Here is a 26,398-nt window from a genome sequence, read left to right as displayed (position 1 = left end):
GTATTTCTGTCCTAAATGCTGGTTAAGCAAGATCCAGAGAGACTCCAGCTACCCGACTGCCCGTAGGAGGTGAGTGCGGACAAACCTAGAAGCGTAATGCGCGTGCAGATGGGCCTCGGTATAATATGCTTTTAAAAAGCCTATCGGGGAGGTATGGCTGGAAAATAGAACGGAATAAAGGGATTATGGGGAATGAGTGAATACTTAGAAAAGTAGAAAGAGTCAAGGGCAAGGATGTTAGAAATAAAAAGAGATTTCAACTTCAAAGAAACCCACAAAAATAAAATATGTAGGAAGCCAACATGGAAATTCTGTTCACACCTGGGATGATTGATTTGTGAGACATTTCCAGCACCTCAGCTGTAGTTATCCATTCCAACGGCTCATTTGAATTTCATAGAATTTATTTTGAATCCAAGCAGTGTATCGCCACATAACTGTGTTGCTGAAATTATATTTCAGGGCGTTTGGGCCTTCAGTTCTGTGGGGGGTCAGTGTGGCTCAATCCATTTAGTGCAGCATCACAGCTCATGACGCTGGAGTTAAGGGTGTGCCAGCGCTTCCATTACAAACCCCATTTTCAAGGGTTTAAACTTGTTGAGTCATTTAACAAAACACTACGCCAAACAGCAGTGCGGGGGGAAAAATCAATATTATAATTGAAAAAGTAAGTAAAAAGTACCCTTTGCTAATGAAAGCAATGACAGCTGTGCTTTCTGGAAGAAAATGAATAGCGCCTAAACAACAGGCAAAACATATACTAACTCAAACATATTCGTATTTATATATAGCACACCTAAATTTAACAGGATTGAAGCAGATGGAGGTAATACATAAAAACATTAACATTTCTGCAGCCAGGATATTCACAACAGCCAAAGAAACAGGCTCAGAGATCTCTCCTTGCTTCATGTTCCTTTAAATTCTAATGGAAAATGTAGGTACGCACTTGGAGAAGAACTCAGAGCCTCCAGAGGAATTGTATTATCTGCTTAAATATATATATATATATTTTTTTTTTTTTCTCAAGAGAGAGCTGTTTAGGTCTGCTCCTAGATGAAAACAACAAAATGCCTCAAGATAGGGTGTTATTATGCAGAATACATGGCTGTGTTTATGCCATAATCCCATTAGGTTTCGAAGCACCTAACCCCTAGAGATTTCAAGAGAACAAAATCACGGAGGTACAAGCATTTGCATGAGAAACACTGTTTTGGTGGGCAAGGGAAACTTGGTATTAAATAGCTTTGACTCTTCTTGTTAAAAAAGTAAATAAATATTTGATACATATAAATAAATATGGTCCTAAAGATGCTAATCTTCTGGCAGGGAAAGGTGTATAGCAAGGAAAGTAACAGTGTAAACCTCCATGGGAGTATTAATCCCAGGTCAAACTAGCAGCATGCCTTGTGTTTTCATATATTAATTAGCTGATACATGAATTACGGTAATGCAATTATATGCTACTTTTGTTGTCACTGTGTTGCTTTCCTTAGTCCAGTTAGAAGGGGCACAAGCTAAAAATATACGCCCTCTCAGGGAGTCTCATCCAAGCTTCTCTGAAAGTAAAGGTTTTTAGCCCTGACTGGAACCACGTATTTAGTGGTCCTTCAGCCACAGCTATCCCTTGAAAAGTCTTCTTGCATGACTGTAACTACAGATTTGCTATGCAAGGCAAACTCCAGCTCTTCATTAAATATATGACTTCAGCGGATGGTGCGGCAATATACATGAGAGCAGATTTTGACTTATTTTCACTGCCTCTGCACTAGCAGCGTATATAAATCTAGACTCAAAATCTCGTCAAAGTGTGTACTTTGTCTCAAGCCTTGCACAAATAAAAGCAGGCGAATTTCCATTCAGTCTGAAAAATCTTTCCACCAAATGACTGCTTAATCATTTCTTCCATACTAAATGAAAGTTCACAGCATCACAGAACCGTATAGGTTGGAAAAGACCTTTAAGATGATCGAGTCCAACCATAAACCTAACACTGCCAAGGCCACCACTACACCACGTCCCTAAGCAAAGTTGCTAGAGTTTGGCTCAAGTTGCTAGAGTTTGGATGTGATTTTACCTGTCGACAGCCAATATAGAACGACTTAGAGAAGTCCCAAATGCAGCTCCCTTTGGAGACACCGAATGCAGCAAGAGCTGATGCCCCCTGACTCAGTGTTTCTTTCTCTAAAATGGGATCTGTCATTACTACTGGAGAGAATTACAAGGGACCAACTTAGGAACACTGCTTTTTGAACCGTGGAACTTTCCCAGTAATTTTTAATTTAAGATTTTGAATTCAATCCACATGCCAGCAAGGACAACAAAACAAACTTTTTTTTTTTTCCCTAAATTCCACTTTTACCTGCTCACAATCTGTTGCACATTAGCTGGATGCGCAATGCACATAATTATTATTCTCTCCTTTTGACAAATTATTGGGGATGAAAAGGGAATTTACAAAATGTTTCTTTAAAGAGAGCATAGCATTTCTCTGTTTACCAGGAGTTAATTAGCCAAAGTTCACATTTAAACAGAATTTTATTTAATCCTACAGAAGTGAAGAAAAATATGCAAAACAGTCCCAACAAAGTGCAGTTTTAAAATGGAAGAAATATCCACCTGCCACTAATTAACTCTGTATTTTTTCATAAGAAAGCGAGGGTTGATTATACTGATTTTACCCTTGTGGTAATTGTCACTAATCTTCAGCATATTGTATGTGTCTTGCTCTTATGAATCCCCTATCCCCTTCTGCCATAAATATTTCATAAAATATTCAAAGCCAGTCCACAGCCAAGTAATAACAAATGTCAAATGACACATTAGGAAGATTCATAGCTATTTTAAGTATGAATTTTATATAAAAGCCTAACTCGTTTATTGTGGTCAGTGTTAAGGATTGATTTTAGCAAAGAAATGCTCAGCAATTAGTATCAGCACCTTTACTGCCAGTTTGTTATTAAAGTAGAATTAATAGAGATTACTCAGAGTACTTGGTAGAAGACTCTGCACGTGATGGTCTATGCAGTTGTGTGTGCGAGCCTGATTTCCAAAGGCCTAATTCAAGACTGCTCCAGTACACGGAAAGATTTCTGTTGATTTTGGGGGGCTTTCCATCCTTCTACGCCTTTAATGAGTTTTCAGAGTCTCCATTCCTGAAGGCTAGAATACTTGTTTGTTGGTGTTCCCTTTATTGCCGTCAGCTTAAAGCCCCTCTTTCTCGCACTCTCCCTCTATAAAAAAATTGATGGGTTTTTTGGGTAAAGCACAATTTCAGGCTTTCTTTCCTTTATAAATAAAGAAAATGAGAAACAGTAGGATTGATTAAGCTCACGTTTCCCCAAATGTGAGCTCATTGAACTTGAATTGTGGTGGCCAGCCCAAAAGAGGGTGGGTGTCTGTGCACAGGTGCAGGCAAATAATGAGGTAAGGGTCATGTGCAAGGCATAAATAGAAATTACTTGCCTGAAGAGTGGTGGAGGGAGGAGAGCAGCTTATAAAGGTGGTTCCTTTAGTGCAGCTGGGCTGACTGAAGCCAGGTGGGTGTACTGCTGAAGGTGTAGACTTTGTTAATGATGAGCTTCTGGAGACTAGTTCTTGGCTACATGCTGCGTGTCTCAAGGTGAGCTTCTTTGGGGAGCATTTGACCACAGGTATGAAGAATGAGTGAGGAAAAAGTGATAGCCAGGGTAAAACTGAAGGATGCTGATTCTGTGTACGTGTTTTAGTCCATCTTTTCCTGCTTTATGTTTTAGATCAGCACCTGCCAGCATCTCTTCTGAGATGGGCAGTGGCAGATGTTGCTGACCCCAAAGCAATACGCAACTCATTGCTGTGCTTTAAAATAGAGTAACCTCAGCAGAGGAGATGGTGGTTTCTCTCACTGTGTCTTTGAATAAGCAATGCAAGAAACCGTGCTAGCTGCAGGGGATGGTGCACCTGAGGAGGTGCCAGGCATACTGCTTCGTGTCTGCTGTGGACGCAGGCAGCAAGGGCAGGGAGCTGTGCGCTGGGCTGGTCAACTGTGGGGAGTGAGCTTCTCCAAACCTGCTCAGAGAGCTCATCTGGTGCGTGGGCTGTGAGTAGTTTTGCTTCTCCTATAAAATGTGAATTTTAAAGTTGGGGAAGGAACGAGTAGTGCTGCCAGAATGGTTCTACAGGCTGCTGTAATACTGAGAGCATTGCACAGGGACGGGCTGGTCCCTGTGTTCCTAGAAGCTGATTTGACTTTCTTGTACAGAGATGTACATCTACTGTATCTTTCACTCACACTTTCAACTATCTATCTTTGGTGGGGAAGAGCCTTTTGATTTAAGAACAATATAAATGTTGGTTAAGTTATGTTTGTGATTATAAACCATAAATAACAGAATTAATGAGGTTGTCAATAATCATTAATTAATGATAATGGGAAGTGGAGATGCTGCTTTTTACCCTGGGTGAAATGGCTTGTTACCAGACCGACATCTTCTTTGCCTCTTCTGTTCCTAAGTCTCTCTGTTTAATATTGTATTTGTTTATTTTGTGGTTAAATAAAACTAAACACATGGGGAGTATTATGAAGCTTCTGCTTTGTTTTAGCATAGCTGCTACATATTTATACACTTTTGTTGAACTTCTTAAAATCCACCTTTGTGAATGGATATGTACCCTGTGCGGGCTAGGCCGTCTGCAGCCTGTCGTTTTACTCTTCTTACTACCTTGAAAATACACAGAGTGCCTGTCTAAAGGGGTGCTAAGATTTGTTCTTAATTACTTTGGCTTCATTATGCATTGTATCCTAGATTCCTCATATAAATAATAATACATCAAACGTCTTGCTAGAATAATAGAAAACATCATACTCTTGACTTATCTATTAATATTACAAGAATGAGACCGTGATAGCATTTAAAAAAACCCCAGACCTCTCCCTGGTTTCACTTGGGTTCGGATTTACCCCACGAGATGTTCAAGAGATGGGGTGAGCTGAGCGGGGCGTTAGGAGCCAGAATAACTTCTGGTACTGCAGGAGGCTGTGGCGAATGAGCTCTGCCCATTAACCTGAGGGTGAGCCAGGAGGTCACAGCCCTCTGCTCCCTACCTAATCCTGGAGCTGCAGGTACCACCCGCCTTGCGGGCTTGGCAGAAGTGAACGTGGACCGGCGCATACAAGGGTGTATTAATTCAAACTGCCATCAATTATAGGGTGGAGTCAGGCGAACAGACAAGGGCAGTAACCTCTTAGATTTCCCCATCGCGAGTCAGCAGAGCTTGTCGAATGAGCTCCCTTTGTCAACGTGGACAAATGAATTCACCTCTCCGGGCTAAAGGAGACGGCGTAACTCAGCGCAGTTGCCCCAGAGTCAATGGCGTCCGTTGTTTCCACCAGCCCAGGAGATAGCCCCAACACTTCACCATCCTCGGGAGAGGATTCGTCATTAATGTAGAGTACTCTGGAGGCTGGATAACTAAGTGGGTATTAAGAATTTAAGTTAAATGATCGGGGAACTGTGATAAAACTGAGTAGAGAAGTGGGATTTGTCTGAAACTCAGGAGAAAGTAATAAACTGCACGTAGCACCGGTGAATGCTTTTTGCTTTAGGAATCTGTTTTAAGGATCTTTTGTAGAATAACGTTGAAACCACATGTGAAAATGGCTTGTTGGAGACTCCTGTTAACCCGGAACAGATGCACATTTTTATAAATATATTCCTATTTGTAAATGTAACAAAATATTTTGGCCTGTAATTTTGTGTAATTGTTTTTCCAAATGTTTACTGTTCAGCGAGTATGAAAGAGTTATGATCACAGCAAAATACAAACGTGTGGTTTGCTTCTGTGGGTTTTTCCTTTGGAAACCAGCAAACTTTCCGAGCACTTCTCCAGCCTTTTGCTTTCGGGTTGACTGAGTGGCTCTTTAGGTGCTAACACGAGTGTCCAGATGCACACTGAAATTGTTCTGAAAAACAGTGGTAGTCTGAGGACAGTGGTTTGACTGACACTTTTACAACTACGGGCCATCTGAGGAGCTGATTTATATGAAGTGTAAATGTTGTAGTGTTACAGCCTTGTCACCCTATGATTGTAAGTACAGCTCTCCTGTTTTATGTTGCCTCTTAACTGCATGTTTCTCCCAGCTATGCTGTTATTAGGTAGGCTGATCTGGCAGCAGTATCCATCTCCATTTTTGGTATTCATTCGCTTAGATGTTGTAACTTTTGCTCACGTGAAGCATACCGCTTTGTGTAGCAGTTCCTACTAGCATTCCAACTAGTCACGTTCAATGCATTAAAAAAATGTTATTGCCGCTACGTAATAGAAATTGCTAATTAGGCTTAATACAAATGCTTTGCTTGAATGGCATCTGGCATATCAAACGTCCTTGTTGTGGCTGCGCCCGCTCGCTGCACGCAGAGCTGGGCACGCAGGGAGCCTCGGTAGGGTCCTGGGGGGCTGCCCTGCCTGCTGCGGTCAGAGCCACCCGTGCTTTCCTGCACAGATTGGCCTCAAACCGGTACACGCAGCTCTCCCTGAATTAAAGAGGGACTGTATTAATGCATCCAGCTGACTCCTAGGAGAAAACCAAGCCTTTCTAGCTGTAAAGGGAGCGTTTACAGTTGTTAAACGTGAGGGGGAAACGGGCAATAGGGGTAGCATGTTCGCAGTTGAGGGGGTCTAACGCCTTTCACTTAAAGGTCCTGTTTTCAGTCCCTCATAGCTTTGGATATAAATCATTCTGGTTGACATTCTCTTGGCTGGATATTTGCTGCACTTGCATATTCCCTTTTTAGGAGTGTTTAATAAAAATATTTCAACCATTACTGGGAATAAATTTGGGAGATACTACAACTTTGTCTGTGTTAAATAAGTACATGTCTGAAATGGTTTCCTGCGTACTTTGGAGGAGAGATTGGAATCTGGCAGCTAAATGTCACCTCTATCAAAAGTGTGCTGCTGTGCTCTCTCAAACACATCTGGATTTGGTTTCTAAAAAGAAAACCAACCTCAGTCCACATAATACTTGTTAGTTTGGTGGGTAACTTTTGCTGATCCCACATTATTTCATGATCTGACTAGGGAAATAGCCTTTCTGGAACAGCAAATGATAAACTAAGCATGCTTAAATCATAATATATTGTTATATGTCCCAAGAGGGATGAGCTAAGCTAAAAGTGCCAACCTCTGATATTTCTTAGTACTTCAGTTCTTGACTTGACCACTTCTAATGCTATTAGCCTTCCTTTTAATACAATAGAGATTATCGTCAGAGATTGTACCTGAGTGACAGAGCCAGTTTGTTTGCTAAGCTTTCTGTGTAGAATTTGAGTAGGAAAAAGTAGCCAGAAATGACTTTTTTTTTTATCCCCTCTGCATTCTGATACCAGGTTGCAGATGTACAGGACTTGAGGAGGGGAGGCAACCTTGCAGCTCTGTGGGACCTGAGCATCCTGTTGTACAGCAAATTCACGCTGCACCTAGAATCAGTTGGAGAATGCTTTTGCTGAGGGCATCGTAGGATGGTAGGGCTTTTGGGATGCATGTATGTTATTTGCTAACAAAAAATAATAAATCAAGTTCTTTGAAAATGTGTTGGGTAAATACAGAATCACAGAATCGTATAGGTTGGAAAAGACCTTTAAGATCATCGAGTCCATTCTGTGATAAATCAGTAGTTTGTTTATTTTGACTATAACATCCAAGATGCTTGTGTAAGTAATAAATTTCAGCTTGGCTGATAGAGCACATCTTTAGACTTGAAATACCTTAGCGATGTTTCAGAGTGGCAAAGTGCTCTGGTCTGGGATTTCTTTCTCCACCCCCTCTCTTCCTCACCCCCAGCAAAACCTTCAAATTTTTCTTTTTACAGAAATAATATCAATTTTCTGGCTATTTCTGGTACCTGCTTCTCAGCTCCCATTCTCTGCCCCCTGACAGGGTGATTTTTCTGATTTTCCTGCTGCCTTTGATTCACCTATTGTTCCAGCTTCCTGCAAGGCAAGAGACGTTCAATAGATAGTATTCTGGGAGGCATGAATTTCAAGCAGTTTTTCTTGAGTTATGTGCCTGAGGTTGCATTGCACAGGAAAGTATGTGGTATAAAGATACTGGTCTAGTCGTCCTTTCCTCATGTAGGCAGATTTTTACTCCACGACATCTCCAAATCGACAGGATGTGAATCATAGGTTTTTTACATGAAAGGCAAATGAAGGATTTGGTCCAAGACGGCTCACTGAAGAACTTCATTGTCACTGCCTTAGCCTTTTTTTGCTCACTTTCTATCCCCTTTTTGCTGCTGTGCAGTGTGATGGGAATAAACAAGAGGTTGCTTTGAGGGCTGGGCTGTGTGGGCAGCAGAGCGGCCGATGTCTGAGTGAGCGAGTGCCTGAATGGGCTTGCAGAGTGTCCTTCTCTGGAAACAGCTGAAACCTACTAATTTAAATAACCAGAGATGTTATTTTGAGGGACTGTGAACCTCACTCTCCCGACTGCTAAGGATACCTCAGGAATTGGCATGCGCTCAGCATCTTGAAATCAGTCACCCATCTCGGGACAGTGTGATAACCAGCACAAACTTTTTTTTTATAGTCAGTAGGTGTGGCTCTTACTTAATCATGAGTTTATAACAGTTAGCCGTTCAATCTACTGCTTAATTTAAACACTAGACTGATTTCCAGTCTATTCAAAATCACTATTCCAGCACTATTCAAAATCAACTTTAATTCTTTGGATACTTCTGGGTAAAAAATAATATTGAGAGGTATAGCAGATTTCTTCTAGGGATTAATGTTATCGCTGGTAAATGTCAGGCATACAGATGATATTACAACCTACTTGCTTTCTTCAGACATGTGTGCTATTGATTGTTTCATCGACAACTGGTTCCTAGCTGAGTTTCATTATACTGCACAGCAGAGGGTTGTTTGTGTTTTGTTGGGTATGTTTGACCTGTGATTACCCTATGATAAATAGCGGAGACAGTGATTTAAAAACAAAAAAGCAGGAGCTCCTGAAATTAAAAATAATCTTACTTTTGCCGCTCTCCTGAAGAGTCTAGTGAATAAGTATATGCTGCTCTGGTATGGCCTTGTTAACCTGCATTGGATTAACGACTGGATAAACTGGAAAGACTTAATTTTTTAATCACTTAGAATAAATTAAGGAATTTGAAAGAAGTAGATAGCATCAGAAGCCCTTACTAATGGGGTACTGAGCCTGTTCTCTCTGTTCAGCTTGCCTGGCCGCTAGCCCAATACAAAATGTTATCACTTGTTGGTCCTTGCGTGCTCTCTGTACTGGGCAGCCCTCACCGCAACCGTGTGCTCCCCAGGATCGACGCCCTTAGCTCAGTACCAGGCAAATACGGCCTGGCGGACGCACTGTCCGCTACCTCTTCTCAGTACAGCCTCCTGATGCAAAACGGGGCTACGGATGGAAAAGCTTGTATTGCCTGTGCCTGTACTCCCCTGCCTTTCCACCTACTTGTTTAGAAGTTACTGGACAGAGCCACATCTCTAACAGTCATGCAATTTTTAGAAGTGCAGATCTGCTTGTACATGAAAATAAGTGGAGAAAATTGACTTGAACTTAATCATTTAAACCTCTACACTTACATTTTCTTCTAGACAGCTCTGATAATTCTTACAGCAAGACAAATAAATCGGCAGTCTTTCTTTCATTTCAATAAGTTAAAAATATTATCAGTCTGGCAGTATTTTGAGTGATGCTGCATTATCTGACTTTTTACTTAAGTGGTGTTACAATGTCAGCAGAGTAGTTTTTAGAGAATTTCTCTTTACAGCACTCCAGCCTCTCATCCTGAAGTGACATTATAGACCACTGAGCAAGAAATTCATCAATATAAGTAGGTACCATTTTCTGAAAAGATAGTTCCTACTCTTACCTTGAGAACTTTTAATCATTCATCTCCCACATTCAAACATGCTATCACTTAATTAATCTTCCCAGTTTCACTGAAACCTCAATGGTTCCTGAGTAAATGCTGAAATAAGGGCAGCTTTGATGTTTGAAAACTGTAATAGAAGGCAGCGGGCGATGCTACTGACTTCAGAAAATATTTGAAAGGTCCCTCTCGCGCGGCCGGGGCTGCAGCATTAGGCAGCTCTCCCGAGGGGCTCCTGGCGTAGCACAATAGGAGCCGCCGGCACTCCTGGAACGGTGCTGCTCTGTGGGGAAAGCGGGAGCAGCAATAGTTTAATTATCCCCTTGAGTCACAATTTAGAGGAATAGCTGCTGATATTAATGGGGAGAGCAGAACAGAGAGGAGAAATGTTGCAGGCTTGTTGCCTCCCCTCTTGCCTCCTCTTGTTCTTTATCATTTGAATTTGTACTGGAGCACCAGTATAACAGCATCTCCTGCACGCATTGCTTTACCTTTTATTTGTTTTCGTATTTGTGGCTTTATTTGTGATTATAGTGGTGGTTTTTTTTCAATGCGTTCTCATGTAGCAAAGACATAAAAAGGATGACAGGTTGTAATGAAAGCCCATTGCATTTAATGCATTCACTTAAATCAGTCGTACTTTGCACAGCGTTGCTGCCCTCGGGCACCATCGGCGGCGGTCAGGAGGGGCTCGCGGCAGAGCTGGGCATCAGCCTGCGATCCCGTGGCTGCGGCCGGTCGGGGTCTGCCGGTGAGCTTGCACCGGGCGAGCTCAGCGCAGGACCACGCCATCCTCTTGTCAAAGCGGGGCTGTAGCTTTCAAACCCTCTCCAGCTGAATCGTATGGTTCCCTTTCTGCTGGAAGAGAGCAGAGCACGGGGTACGGACCGTACCTGTTCTGGGGGGAATGCGGAAATCTTTTTCCACCTGGACTCTAGCGCGTATGTGGGTCCAGCTCGTTAATTCTCAGCATGTTGAGCAGGTTCTGCATTTGAATTTTATTGTCCCATTCATAACCTTTACTCCACTTTAACATAACTGTTAGGCCATTTCCCCAGCTTACCTGATACAATACATGAAATACTTTTTATTTTACACTTTTTCCTTTTGATGTAATAATAATTATACTTAAAAATTGCTGCTTAAGAAACAGTGATGACTTCTTTGGAAGCAAGTTAGAGTGTGGACACTGCCCAGATGGGAGCTAAAGAAGGTCTGTTTAGCCAGCAATAGTGAAACAGTTGGTGGTTCCCGAAGAATTACTTCTCCACTTGTTCGCGGAATGCTAATTCCTCTAATGTCATGTAGAATAATGCTCATGCTGAACTACAAATTATCCAAGGTGAATCTTTTTCTGCTTTTGGATTGCTCATGCTGAACTATGAATTATCCAAGATAAATCTTTTTTTCTTTTTTCTCCCCCCCCACCCCCCTTGGATTGTATATGGGAGCACAGCATCTTTTCTGATGTGAAAATGTCATTTTACCATATCTCCTAGAGCTCTTCTCCCGGGGAAATAAATGATTTCGCTAATTCTGTCCTGCTTCAGAGGGCAGCTTATAGACTCGGGTCTTCAAAGCAGTATGAAGAGCTGGCAGAGGCTGCTGGAGGCTGAGCCCCTTACGCCCATGTGGTTGCATCTGCCTCTTCTTCCCTTGGAACTGTACAGCCTGAGAGCTGTAGAAACTTACTGCTGCCACAACCAGTTGCACACAAGTTGCCAGTCCGTTATTAAAATAACTCACCAACTTAGCTGGTTTTGAAGTTCACTCTTCTCAATCTCCTGGGTCCTTGGGTTTCAATCTATAATGTGAAGCACCCTAATTGGTTTCAGTTTTGTTGTATTATTTTTCTTTGGTTACTTTGTTCCCACAAGTGGGCAATTAATATCTCCTTGGAGACTGCTGTGGTTGTTTTATGTGACCCATTGTGGGTTGCCTTTGTAATTTGTCTTACCTTCAGTAGAAAAATGCCTAATCATTAAGAGTATAGGTAATATATAAATCATTAAATGAAATCAATGAGAACATCTAATAAAATCAAAGAACTCATTAGAGTATTGAAGATGAAGTGAGGCTCCATGCAGCCGTGCAGGGAGATTAACAGGAGGTGGGATCCAAACAGGAAATTTCCAGTCTCAGTCCGTCCTGTGACTAGAAGGCACCTGGAGGATCTGGGTTTTGCTTCTGACAAGTCTCTAATATATTTTTTCTTCTGTTTTAAGCACAGCTGTGTACAGGGTGTCATTACAACTCGTTTAGGTGCAGCAGAGCTCCAGCCCAGCAGAAATCTCCAGGAGATGTGCACAGAGCATCATCTTAAACTCCGAGAGATGCAAAAGTTGACCTTATAAAGTAGTTTAATGAGCACATCTGCCATCCAGGTCTTTTGCAGTATTGGAGTTCTGCTCAGTTTGTATCTTTTTGGGGTTTCCAGTCATGTGGATAATAAATGTGTCAAATGAGACAGTGGTCTAGCTAAAAAAAAAAAAAGCATGTTTAATCCAAAGTATCCTCAGATCCAACTGATTTACATAGTCTAAGTACTGGTGTGAAACTGAGTGCTGTTGATTTTTTTTTTTTTAATATACTTGCCACTGGTCATTTTTAGGCATCTTGTTTCTTATTCAGAAGTAATCTGTAAACCTCTGAACATAATCCTTAAACCCTCACACAAAAATACCAATTAAAAAGATCATACTTGACTGAACCTTGGAGGAAAAATTTTTGTTTTTTTTACTTGGCTTATTGTGAGGAGTTGTATTTTTGTCCCTTTTTTTTCTTTAATCTGGCTTGCCTATTCCTAAATTCAGGTCTTAATTTTGAAATTTACTCACTCATGTTTATTCCCGAACTCAAAGGGACTATTTGCGTAAGTGCATAATCTTACTTTGTAAGCGTTCTGCCTTTCGGTGTTATGATTTGGGTGCACAAAAGAAGTCAAAGGCTTTGCCTACACTCAATCTAGTTAGTTTTTCCCTCATGTTGGGGGCGATTAGAAGTAACATTGCTAATGACTATGACACCACATTGGTATAAAATCACAGTAGAGGGAAAAACAGAATCCAACTCTTAAGGGATAATGCCTGTCCCTTTCCTTACTCTACATTTTTGATTAGCGTATTCACAGTCATCTTGTGCTTCTGTGCAGCTGGAGCTTGGATACTAGCCAAACTCAAACCGAACCTCTTTTGGCTTTGGGAAAACGTAAAGCGAGTGTACGCATTCATTAAGAAAGAACAGCCTTTCCTTGGAGAGATGGACCTGGAGCATGCAGTGTTAACTGTCTGACCTGAATAGATGTGAATGTCAAGTCTACTCCATGTTCGCCTTGAGTCAAAAGTCTAATGCAAGGTGATGCCATTTATAGATTTTTTTTAATTGAATCACTATTGTATATAGCTGTTGTTATGTACATGGGTAGTATATCCTTGACATGATACCATATATAAAATAACATTTTTAGGGAGGAATATTTGGACACCTTTGAGAAGGAGCAGCAAGAGTGGGGCTGCTCCACCAAGGCAGGCAATCCAGGAGCCAAGGATGACCATGCACAGGTAGGGCCAGCGACCTTGTCAACAAGGGCACAATCCCATAGCATGAAGCCAGGAGAGCAGAACAGGGTTGGGAAAAGTGATCATTAGAGAAATGAGAGGTGACAAGTCAGGTCCAAGGTCAGTCAGGGAAGTCAAGTCAGGAACAGCAAAGGACAGAGCTGAGTAGAGATAGAGGTTTGCCTACTGCACAGCTTGGGTGAGGACTGATGTAGAGGCCTCACGTAAGGCTGCTCAAAGTGGTCAAGGACTACTGGTACACTCAGGGCCATGAAGCTTTTCTTGGTTTCAAGCAGGGAAAATACTAAGGAATTTCACGGGTTTATTGAATGTATTGGTAGAAGTTCTAGCTCCTCTGAGAAAAATGTGTTAGAAAGTGTTTTGGCTTTTTCTGCACACTCTAATCTGATGGCAACTGCATGCAAGAAAGAAGGGGTGGCCGGTCACCTAGCACTTGTTCAATTATATTATCCTTTAATGGAGGTAAAATGTAAATATTTTAGTTGAGGTAAACAGTAGCTGTCACTAAAACAAGAAAACGAAAGAGCGAACTGTGAGGTTTTATTATGCTAACATATGCCATGAAAGGCTGTAGCACTTTTTAGCTGGTGGTGGTCTCAACAGAGAATTCTGTGGTGCATGTGAATCGGTGCATTCACATGCATATAACACGGTGGAAACTAAAGAGAACAATATCATACAAAAAAGGGCAGGGTATGTTATTATCGAGATGATACTAAGATGAGAACATCTTGTAGCTATGCACTGGAAAACGGGGGGGGGGAAAATGGCCTTTGCCTTTTAACTTTCTCAGTTGACCCACAGTCAGCTCTGAGCTTGGGCATGGCCATTGATGCCCACATGGGAGCTCCTCTGCAATTTCTTCTTCTTCCAGTGTGGTGTTGGCTTGGTGCTAGCACATGCACTACCTGTGCTTTATGCAGGAGGGAAGGAAGAGGCTGGTTTTGTTTTCTTTTAAAAAGACTATGGAGGGCTATATGTTCTGGTGGGGAAGGATGCTTTTATCCCAGAGGAAGTGGCCCATGCATATGGTTTTTTACCGCGGGTGCAGTAACAGCTTCTAATGAATTCAGTATGACCGCTCGTGTGATGGAGTTTTAATGCGACTGGAACGGTTTGCAGTATAAAAGGTTTGAGCGGCAGTTTTAGTTTGCTTTGCTCAGCATAGCACTGGTGTTTTGGTGGGAGACAGGAATATATGACACACAGTGATGAGGAGGAAGAATTACTGGGCCTGTTGCCTCATGCAAATTCTACTCCAGAGTTTTTTAACAATTGCCAGGGAAAAATGTTTCAGACGGTATGGCTGATTTAACGGGTGTGAATTAAACCAGGAAGCTTCAACATGTGAAGCCAGAGCCTGAACTGGTAAAGTTGCAGGAAAAAATTACTGGCAGAGCCTCTGTTTGGAACCAGCCATCAGAGGAGGACGTGAGGAACATGGGATGGAGATCCATCATCATCTCACTTCATTCTCTTGTCATCTGTTCCCTGTTGGGCTATGCGTGTGTGGCAGTAACTGAGGGGCTATGAGGACTGTCTCCTGATCCATGTCATGGGGTGGTGAGTTGGAATCTGTTTTGCTCTGGTTAGCATCAAAAAGCTAATGTGTGGGACTGCAGCATTGGTGCTTATGAGAAATACTTGTGGCAATTGGTTGATAAGTACATTTAATAAATGAAAGGATAAATAATTAAAATGAATACGTATGATACAGTAGCCCTCTTTGGGAGAGCTTAAATGCCATTCAAAGCAAGCTCTGATTTCTGACTTCTGCAGTACAGATCAATATCCCAGCAGCACGTGTCCTGATTTGCATCATCTTAAACTGTGGATTATGAATTCAGCGTGCATCTGCCTCCTACCGCAAATGCTGCTTTCTGTTGCATCTTCCCCAAAATGGAGTGACTATCATGTCCTCCCTAAATATTGGCCCCTCTGTAGGTGTTTCCCAACACCTTTGAAGGTAGGCAAAATGCAGATCAACCAGACCAGTAGGTACTGATGGGGGGAATAAGGAAGGTGCATCCACTGAACAGTCTTGGTTCTTGGCAAAGTCTGTAGAGCCTCGAGATGGTGTCCTGGCGCAGTACTGGTGCTCTGCCTGCTCTTTTTTGGGGGCAAATTTAAACACTTATGGGTCTGAAATCCCCATCATACCTACTACCATTCTGTACATCTATTGTGCGTGGGTTCAAGGCATCTCTCCAAGGGCTGCAGCTCCCCCCGCCCCGTCAGACAGTGCTTTACTGCTTTAGAAATGACATCACTTAACCTTCTGTCAGTTCGTCTTTGTTAGAATGCTGTAAATCCTGGGCTCTCCTTGGGGTTCTCGTGATACGTTTCACATTCTCTTGCTTTAAGCCAAATGGTGCTCTGTTCTACCAGTGAAACATCGAAACGTTGCTGAAGTTGATAGCGTTAGGCTTGCTTTCTTTTTTTTATGCATATCTGAAATTCCCTCCAGGCAAAAGAGAAGAGGAGATGCTGTGCCCTGTGGTTCGCAGTTGAATACAAGCTCATCTCCAAAACACAATAAAACTGAAGGACAGAAAAGAATAGGCAGATAATACATGTTTTAAGCATCTCTCACATCATTTTTACCTTTTCTTCAAATGTTGCTCTCCCTTTTGACCTCAGATGAACATATTTCCGTTTCCTAACTGAACAGGGTAAAAAGTGTCTCTTTATCTTGAACACAGTTTATGAACACCCCACAGTTTTTACTTTAAAGAAATTACTGAATGAAGGCCACCTGAAGTAAGTTATTTAAACACGACCATTTCAACACCTTTAATGAAACTGCCCTCCTTCAGACCTTGTAGGTACTGTATTAGAGAGCTGCAACGCAGCACTGAGAAACTTGGTCAATATTTCTGACTTTTGGAAACTACTGGAAAATTTTGGGGCACAACTCCAGCTGATCTGCAGAGTACTGATCTCTGAACTACTATACACTAGTATACAGTAGTACTATTCCACTACTATAGAAACTCCCCAAATCTCACTAGACTGCGTTCTACATTTAAAACAGGATATCAGGTAATCGCCAGCCTTTAGAAAAGGTACTGATGTATCACTTTTTCAGCAAAGTTCATAAGATCTTCTTGGAGATGCTGCTGGTTGTTTAGCTATTCCCAGACAGCAATGACAGGGCTTATTGGGTCGACTGTCCTAGTTGCTGTAAGTGTGACAGGCCAACTGGAGTTACTGAGACTAAGAAACCTTAAAAATACGCTACTGTCTCTTTATGATGTTCCAATAAATATATTTCTTTTTAGTTTACAGCTAGCTGCTTACCTTTAAAAACAAAACAAAACCCAAACAAACAAAAAAACCCCAACAAACCCAAAATGCCACCACTGAGAGTAGTGTTTGGAAAAGTTAAATTCTTCATGAAGTAGAAAAGATTAAGATGTTTCACAAAAAAAAAAACCCCAAACAACCAACCGACAACCCTTTTCTGTGTTTTTTGTGGGTGTTTTTTTAGTTCTTGACTACCTGAGATGAATGTATTTCCAACATCAAGCCATTCTTTTTTTGTGATATAGGATAGAGGTTTTGAGCCTGTATCCTTGGTGCTGAATCCACAAACTCTTTCTCAGCTCAAGCAGCAAAGAAAGATGTCTGCATACTACCTATAATAATTTTTCTCTGCTGTCAAGTATATGTGAAAGACAGGTCAAGACCCACACAGCAGCAGCACAGGCGTCACCAGGGAAAACGAGCCTGTCGTTACTAATGAACTAGAAGGCATTGCTCTGAAAGCAAATTCAACTCAGCCCCTTGGCAGGCAGGCCGCTAGCAGTGAGAAAGATTTTAAAAAACAAGCAAACAAACAAAAACCCTAAGGGTGTTACGTGTGGGTGTTCCTCGCAGTCCTGCCAGGGCACGGTGAATCTGCCGTACCTGTCACCTGGGAAGCCCAAACACTTTGTCATCCAGTGAAGTACCACTGCTCTCAAATGAATGAACACAACGTGATTTCTTAGCTTTTTTTCTCCATTTTATTCCAGATCAGTTTTGTTTATATATTTTTGTAGTCTGCACGAAATGAGGAAACATAGTTAATATAGTTTAGAAGTGTCAATTGTTCTGTCACCTTCCTTTTTCCAAAGGGACTTCTTGGAGTTGTTGTTTGTCCTTTAGAAAAGATGAGGCTCTGTCTTTTCATCATATATTCAATATTACATGGGAAATTTGATGTTAACTAAATAATAGACATCATAATGCATCTTAAAGAATACAAGTAATGGGTGAAATGTACATTGTGTGTGATTAGCATGCAGCCAGAGATGCAGCAGAGAAGCAACCAGCTTTACTTGGTTGCTCTAATTGCGTGCAAGTTTAATGGTATCTTTGATACCCCTGAACAATAGCAGTGAATAACTACTGTCCTTTTTTCCAATGGACTCTATAGTTGACAGAGTTTTAGTATTATAGCCGTCATACTGAAGGGAAATCAATATCTGAAGAGAAAGCGCTGAGTATATTCTGTTAAGGCTGTCTCTAGCTTTGATCAAAGATCCCCAATTATTAGGAAAGCCTACTATTAAAAATAAGGTTTATTATCTATAATTAAGGTTTTCATTTTCCTTGTCTTAATAGGTAAAATAGAGTTTGGTTTTTTTTTTTCCTCCAACACGGGGCTCTGAACTTCCTGTAATTATTTAACAGTGGGAATCGGTCTCCAGCAATAGATCAGGAAATATCCTGGGACACCTAGTTAGTCCCTCCGCAATGGGTAGTTTGTGAGGAGGAAATAACATGCTGATTTGCAGTTATAATTGAGGAAAATTGCTTGAGAGGATTCTGACAGTACAGAAAATAGGCCAATTAGTTACCCAGCTCTGATCCTCCTATGATTCGTGATTGCTTCCATTTAATTTTGCTGTCACTTATGAAGCAAGGTTAAGAATAGATTAGCTGCTTTTAGCCACCTCTTAGCTTACTCCTGCCTGGATTTTGGGTAGTAGGTGGATAGGAGAGTGTCCTGGTTTCAGCTGGGATAGAGTTAATTTTCTTCCTAGTAGGTGGTATAGTGCTGTGTTTTAGACTTAGGATGAGAATAATGTCAATGATACAGGGATGCGATAGTTGTTGCTGAGCAGTGCTTACACTGGGCAAGGACTTTTCAGCTCCCCATGCTCTGCCGGGTGCACAGGAGGCTGGGAGGGGGCACAGCCAAACTGGCCCAAGGGCTATTCCATACCATATGGCGTCATGCCCAGTATGGAAACTGGGGGGAGTTGGCCGGGGGGCAGGGATGGCTGCTCGGGGTTGGGCATTGGCCAGCGGGTGGTGAGCAATTGCATTGTGCATTACTTGTTTTGTACGTTTTTATAATAATAATAATTATTATTATTTTTCTCTTCCTCTGCTGTCCTATTAAACTGTCTTTATCTCAACCCACAGGTTTTACTTTATTTTATCCCCGATTGCCTCCCCCATCCCACTGCGGGGGGAGTGAGCAAGCGGCTGTGTGGTGCTTGGTTGCCGACTGGGGTTAAACCATGACAGTGTGTGTGATTGTTGTGTTTTGTTTTGTTTTTCTCCATGATTGTATGACTTGAGTCTAAAAATCAAAATTTCTCAATGTTGCACTTAACACTTATTCATCATGGAGCTATAGATGATGATTAAAACCCTCACACACAAACATTTCTCTTTTTTTTTTTTCTTCAAAGATAAAATGTACCCTTACAGTAAGTTAATAACACTTTCATGCTGTTACCTTACAGCACTCTACAATAATCAATATTAAATAAAAAGGACTTCAAGCAAAAAAAAAAAATCACAGCTCAGTAAATCAACCAAGGGGAAGATTGTACAGCTCACCCTCGAGCAGTACGCAACAGCAATGATGCAAATGTGGAGGCTTTAAAATGCCAGTGAAGCCACCCAAAAGGCAGCCCAAGGACACCCCTCCCTCTGAAATCCCGCCCTGTGCCTCCCCGGTGGCTCTGTCCCATCCCGTCGTCTCTTCAGCGCAGGGATTTTATTTGCACCAACCCATTTCCAAAACCCTGAGAAGTGGCCCAAACAGGGCTAGCGCTGCCTCTTCCAGCACACTTTGGACACAGGTATAACCCTGTAGCCGCTCTGCAGTTCCCTTGCTCTACTGATTGTCAGCTGCTTTAGCTGTCTGTTAACTTCTGCTTTCCCCTGCAGGGGTTGGGTTTATCCTCGTGGGAGAGGAGCACGGAGTACAGCCAGGCCAAACGCTTGCAGGTCTGTTTCTCTAGAAGCGTGGCGGCCTGGCTGAGCAGTGACCCAAGCACCTGCGTGCCTGCTGGCGTCAGCAGCAGTGCTGGGCTGCGACTGAAATCCTTCCGAACCCTGCCTGGCACCCACAGGTACCTCGTTAGCCAGGTATCGCCCTTATCCGGCGCGAAATCTAACTGGGGCCGATCTTAGATGTCACCTCTTCCAAAACTGTATATTATTCATTGCTTGATAGATGTGTTGTCATTCTTAAGCACGCAACAGCTGGAACTGTTGCCATCTCATTTATTTCATGAATTTTTTTATTAAAATTAGACATCTCCTAAAGAGAATAATGAATCACTCCAACTATTTCCGTTAGACAAAACAGCAGTGTCACAGTAATGGTTTTGTTACAGGAATCAAATGTATCGGAATGACCGGGCCATCCGATCACTTTTACTTTTCAAGTCTGCATTGCAAAGTGAGTAGGCAAACGTCAAGCAGTACGTTCCTCCCTGCGAACACTGACCAAGCAGACAAATGGAAGGGATGCTTATACATTATAAGTATGTTTGTGATGCATGTCTAACATTCAAAGAAAACCACTCGCAAACAAATGCAAAAAAGCAAAGGAACTATCTGGAAAAGCACAATGTTTGCTTGTTTTTCTTCCCCCGTCAATACAGCGCATGCCGCCTCCTTGCAGGGAGCCAGGCTCACTTCAGCTGTTTGCCCCTGCACAGGATAGACAGGAGGCTATGACTTAGCAGAACCCTATATAACTTGGCAGAACCCTCTATTTTATACCCCTGGCAGGTAAAATGCATTGCTTGGTCTGTGTAGCCACACGAATCACTTACATGCAGAGGCAGTTGTTCTTAAATTTCAAGAGCACGCAAGAGTTGTATTGTGTTAGTATACAGAAACAGGAGCACGTGCGTATTTTTCTGTGGGGGAAAAAAAAGTTCTTATTTTTAAGCATGCACGTTTTAGCTACTGATGCCAGATAGCTGTAGTTGCGTGAAGCCACTGTCATGCGTAGAAAAAGCTTCAGTTCAGACTGAGCCAGGCTTTCCGCTACGCGTCTCAAATGCCCTTTCTGGAGGAACTCATGGAAGTGGTGTCCCCCCTTCACAGGGAGCATAGACGGGAATGGGCAGGCGCAAATAAACGTATGTGCGCACATAGCAAAAGCAGGAATAAAAGAAAAATACTTGTTGGAACTTTATATACTTGAAAACATGTTTTGATTTGACAATGTAAGGGTTTTTTTGTAACAAGTACCATTGTTGCTTATAGCTCATGCGATTTTCATTGACTTATTCTATATACTATATAATAAAAGTTAAGGAGTAGAACAAAACCAACTTGCAGTTTGGAGCAAGTTAATGGTATTTCATTAACAAACTGTAAATAGTAACAGCATAAGCTAGATGTGAAACTGCTTTCACAGGCCATAAATGCTTAATGTTTATTACCAATAAAAGTCAAAGGAGCATTTAGCAAAGCAGTTTACCAAACAAACATTAAATACTTTAATGCATTAGATTCAGTGGACAGAATCAGGTTATTTAATTAACAATGAGTAATCCGTTAGGGCTTTATTCACCACAAATGATCTGCAGCTTCACACATTAAAAGAGCTCATGAAAGCTGTGTAGTGGTGGAAGAACAACTCAGAGGTGCCAGATGTTGAAAGCCCCAGTGGGTGGTGAGTTCACATTTGCTCTTTCCAGGCTGATACACCTTGGCCTTTGCATGTGCGGGTCTATATTTCACGTCTTTCTGATAGTGTAAGGATTCTGGATAAATCACCATGTCTTTTTTAGACACTAATTATCTCAGTCTCAATTATGTTGTCAGTCATGTTCTTCTGATGCATGGCATTTAGGCCATCTTTCCAAAAACACGCAACAAATGACTAATGAGAATAATATCACATTTAAGATGTAAAACTCAGTGATAGAATCTTCCCAATTAGAAATAGCGACATAAAATGAGCATTTGGGATGAAACTATGATGCCCTCAGAGTCAAAGCTGGCAGTCTTTTTGGATTTGGTGACCTTGTATTTGAATTGCAGCAAATGTAAGAAAATATAGAAAATAATTACTTTTGTTCACTGATACTATGGGACAAAAATGATGCTGTCTGAGACTTTTGCATACCCCAAGCAGTCAGAAAGGTGGGGATTTAATCAAAGCTCCTCAACAGAAACATTTCCAAAGAGGATCCATGTGCAGGATCTCAGATGCCTTCCTTTGTGATGAATTGTTCCCTGAAAATGCCTTGTTCTCTTCATGATGAAAACTGTATGGCTGGCTTAGTCTGGGCATCCAACCTACAGACAGCTGACGTTAGATCAGATGAATCCCACCAGATTTGTGAGGAAGACTCTACTTTGAAAACCCTGTAGGCATCTGCTCAATGTTTCTTGAGAAGGTAGCCTCATTCAAATAAATGTCTCAAGATTTTGCAGGGTTGGGAACTTGGCCAATTTAGCAACCTGGAGGATGTATGTGCATTGCATCAAAATCAAACCGAAAGCTTGGAACTATGGACCAATTCCAGTAGAAGATAAGACTGGTTGTGTGTGGTGAAATTTTACAGGTGAAAGAAGTTAGGACTGACAGTGTTTAAATGAGTCAGCCTAAAGAGCAGGATAGACACAGTTAGGTATGAACTTCATAACTTCAGAGTTTGGAGTCTTATTTCAGAGTCTTCCATTTGATAGCAGTTTATGATCATAATAATCATGTGGCTAATGTTCTGTAATTCAATTACTGCACTGTTGTGAACGTTAACAATTATGTAGCAGATCTGAAACACAGTGGGACAAACTGGCAGTATTCATATTTCAGTTAGTTACAGCCTATTGCATAATTACTACAGATAAGTTACTGTTTAATCCATAGCAACATAAGGAATGAATGACAACAATAATTATGTGGCTAATACTGCCTCTTGAAATGAATAAAACATACAAAACTGAAATTGTGGCAAGGTGACAGAGGACCTAGTCTAAGAAGTGTGTGCTGTTTCTTCAAAAGAATATCAGTCGTTGGAAACTCTAGATTTGTGTTGCTTTCTATTTCAGATCTTCACTTTTGCTCAAAATCATTATTAAAAGCTCTTGAGATATTTTAATTTTTTTTAGCTTTACCATGATATGTGTTTTCCACTTAAAATAGCAACGGTTGAAAATTCCCACCATGGCTTTTGTTAACACTACATAATAACATTGGTTCACTAACATAATCCAGCTCATGACCTCATACACTGGTTCGGTCACTGACCATTGCTTTTGTCTCACAATGCAAACAGCAGTGATTCGAGGTAGGTTGCCCACTGCTCCGTGCATATGCTGTGATGTATTGTTGGCCCTAACAAGTTACCTCCTTCAGAAATTCCCATTTTCTTCATTGTATCTCACTCAGTGTCAGCATAAATTGTATGATTAATGTTCTAGTCTGTTTATCAAACAACTTATGCATTCCCTTATTAAAATCAATATTTAAGAATAAAATAGCCCTATGATAATTTATTTTATCCATGTAAGTAAAAAATATTGTTTAATGTTTCACCTGAAGAATTAACTCTTTGAAGATTAACTAAAAGGTAAAATTGATGTAACTGATGACAGGCTTGGCTGGCTCAGCATTCCTCATATTGGCTGTCTTCATGCAAGAAACAGGAGGGCAAAAGTGAAACTATTAACTTCTGCTGAGCAGTGTACAAAAAACGTCATATGTTCCAAAAACATGGGTGCTGAATTACTGCAGAGACTATGAAAAGTAGTTGTTTCACTTGGTTCTCCACCCTGCAGTGATTCAAGTCATGGAAGTGTGTTCTCCTCCTCCTAGAGGGAAGAGCTAAAATGTACTTAATCAGCTTTAATGCTGAAGAAAAAGGATGAAACAGCAATTAAAGTTCAAATTGCAGTGTGCCTGAAAAGACGATGAGTAAGATTTGAATTTATATTTGGATTTACATGTTACATCAGTCCTCTGGTACTGAAAGGTCAAAAGTACATCAGGACTCCTATAGATCTTTTGTCTGGTCAAAGGAGTCAGCCCCGCCAGTCAACCTTCATTCCAGGTATTCATATTTCTGGTGGAACTTTCTAGCTGAAAATACAGATTCCTTATAAGTTTCCCTAAACTTACGGTGGCAGGTGACGTTTCGTTGGAGCAGTTGGTTTCACTAATGACTTGCTCATGTTTGTCCTGCCCTTGGACTTGTGCAGAGCACCACTGTGAGGGTTCTGATAACAGCGTATCACTTCCATCAACATAAACGGCTCTTGAGAAAGACTCATTTCTTGTGCTGCATTTTTCTGGTTTTCTGGATTTAATACAAAATTGAATCCATCTAATGATAACATGTTGCTACGACCTCATTTTAAGGAAGGTATAATTTTGTTAGCACTCATTATTACGGTATTTATTTTTTTAATTCCTGTCTGAATGATGTAAATGGAAAGCACTCTCTTCTAATTTGCTCCCAGTCACAAGACAGATCCTGAGTGATTAAAGGGTATTTAAGTGCAAATATAACTGCTGAAGACACCGGCTCATTTTCAGAACCCATGCGAAGGCACTGACATGTACAAGTAGCAATACTCTCCTTATGCAGGAATGTCCTCAGGTTCTCATGTTTTCTTTACCGTGGTGTTCTCAGCTTCTTTCTGTCCTCACTTGTAATTTTGGTAAAACTGCCCCCCTTCCCCCCTCGCCCCCCCATATCATTTGGAAAATACAAACTTCTGTTCAAGAATGCTTCAAAGTCAGACCAGAACTCATTGCTGTACTGAAAGAACCAGAACCACTCCTCTGATCAAGGTCTGGTTTGGGTTGGTAGGTTGTCTTACCCATTTAATTTTTTCACATAAGCCAATGTTCATTATTTTTAGGCTGCAGAAACTGTAAGCAGCCAAAATACAGCCAAAATAAATCAGACTCTCCTAATGCCACTCGGAGTGTGTATGTGCATGTGGGTTTATGTATACAGAAATAAATCAGTATAGGGAGCTAAATAAGAAACCAAGTCCATATTTTCCTGTGCAAAAATCATTCAAGTTCCAGGGAAGCTGCCCAATATCTGATGGGTGCATCATCAAATCTTCATATCTCACATATGTTGTACTCGCATATGCTGTACCTACATAGTCATTACACCTCTGTCTCCTGTCTGAGCCTGAAAAGGCAGTTTTCTTATTCTGCCTGACCTGTATTGCAGGGTCCTCTGGTACTGTCAGTAATTGTATCAAATAGTTGGATTTAAGTTCTGATCTGCAGTTCTGTTGTGCCATGCAATAATTAATGGTTGCTGTGAGTCACCAGCAAGGTTCCTGGAGGCAAGACCTTTTTTTGGGGGGGGAAACTTGTCTTAAAACAAACAATGGTTGAGCTGCAAGACACCAGCTTACCCTGTATCTAGCCATGTTCCCTGTGGAAACATTGGTGCATTGTAGGCACAAACCTTTAGAGATATTCAGGTATCCACATTTCTGTTGACTTCTTCAGGCTTGATGTTATTGTACGTAGTGGTTCATTGTCCTCTGAGAGTTTAGCTAATGGGTTTTGGGAGAAACCTGAGAGTCGTAATGTCCTCCAACTTCATCTTCTCTGAACTTAAGTGTATAGACATATTGTAAAGATGGTTCACCTGTATACTTGTATTACTAAGCACTTTAACTATAGATCAGTGCATACAGAACTCACCACAACAGTACAGTAACTTTACCTTACTCATTAGATGAGATTTGTGAAAGGTGTTTCACAATGATAGGTGTTTCACCAATGATAATTGGTGCATGATTAGGATGTGAGAGTCACCTAAGTTACAAATGGTAGGGAGTTTTAAGTTGTGATTTCTTTTGCAGAAAGAAATAAACTTGATGAGTTTTTTGGTACGTCCTCATTCTTGACATTTAACAAGTGACTGGCAATTCATAGCCTGAGTCAATCCGTGACAAAATTAAAAAGAGAACTTTTATTGAACAAATTCTGTGAAAGTCTAATGTGAGAATCTGGACAACTTTTTATGAGCTGCTTTGAAGTGTGGGTTTTAATCCTGTATGTAAAGTGACTGTCTCAAGACTTCATCTCTAGTTTGTCAGGTGAGAAGCCTGGTGATACAGGTTCTTCAACATCTTCCAAGATGAGACCCCCCTTCCTTTAGCTTTTTTCTAAATATATTTTTTAAAAATTTCAAGTGAAAAAACCATTTACTGTGCACAATTGCCCTTAAGATCATTGTGATGATGATAGAACGTCCACCTCCCATACTGAACACATGGCAGCGGTGTTGGGTGTTCGATCACGTCTATCTGCCACAACACTGTAATTTTCATGCTGATAAGAAGAATGCTTCCTAATGAAGCAACTTATTTTGCCTATATTTTTACAAATAGCACAGCTGAAGAAATCTAACTTTTGAGTACTATTTTTAAGGTTATAATGCTGTCTTTAACTAAATCGAGACAATATTATTAACTGTGATCAGAAAATAATATTTCATTGAAAGTTTAGTTTAGGTCTTGGTTAATATTCTGTTTCTTTCATCAGAGATGTCTTTATTTAGGATCTGGTTTTGCTGAAAAATTTAAAATGGTCCTTTACTTGTGAGTGCTCAAGCTTTATGTTTGATTTGCATGCTAAATCTCAGATCAGCACATAAAACTCTTTGTTAGAAAACACTAGATATGCACCAAATAGATATGCAAAACT

This window comes from Mycteria americana, chromosome 10, assembly GCF_035582795.1.
Source record: "Mycteria americana isolate JAX WOST 10 ecotype Jacksonville Zoo and Gardens chromosome 10, USCA_MyAme_1.0, whole genome shotgun sequence".
Lineage (NCBI taxonomy): Eukaryota > Metazoa > Chordata > Aves > Ciconiiformes > Ciconiidae > Mycteria > Mycteria americana.
Note: the sequence above shows the minus strand (reverse complement) of the source record.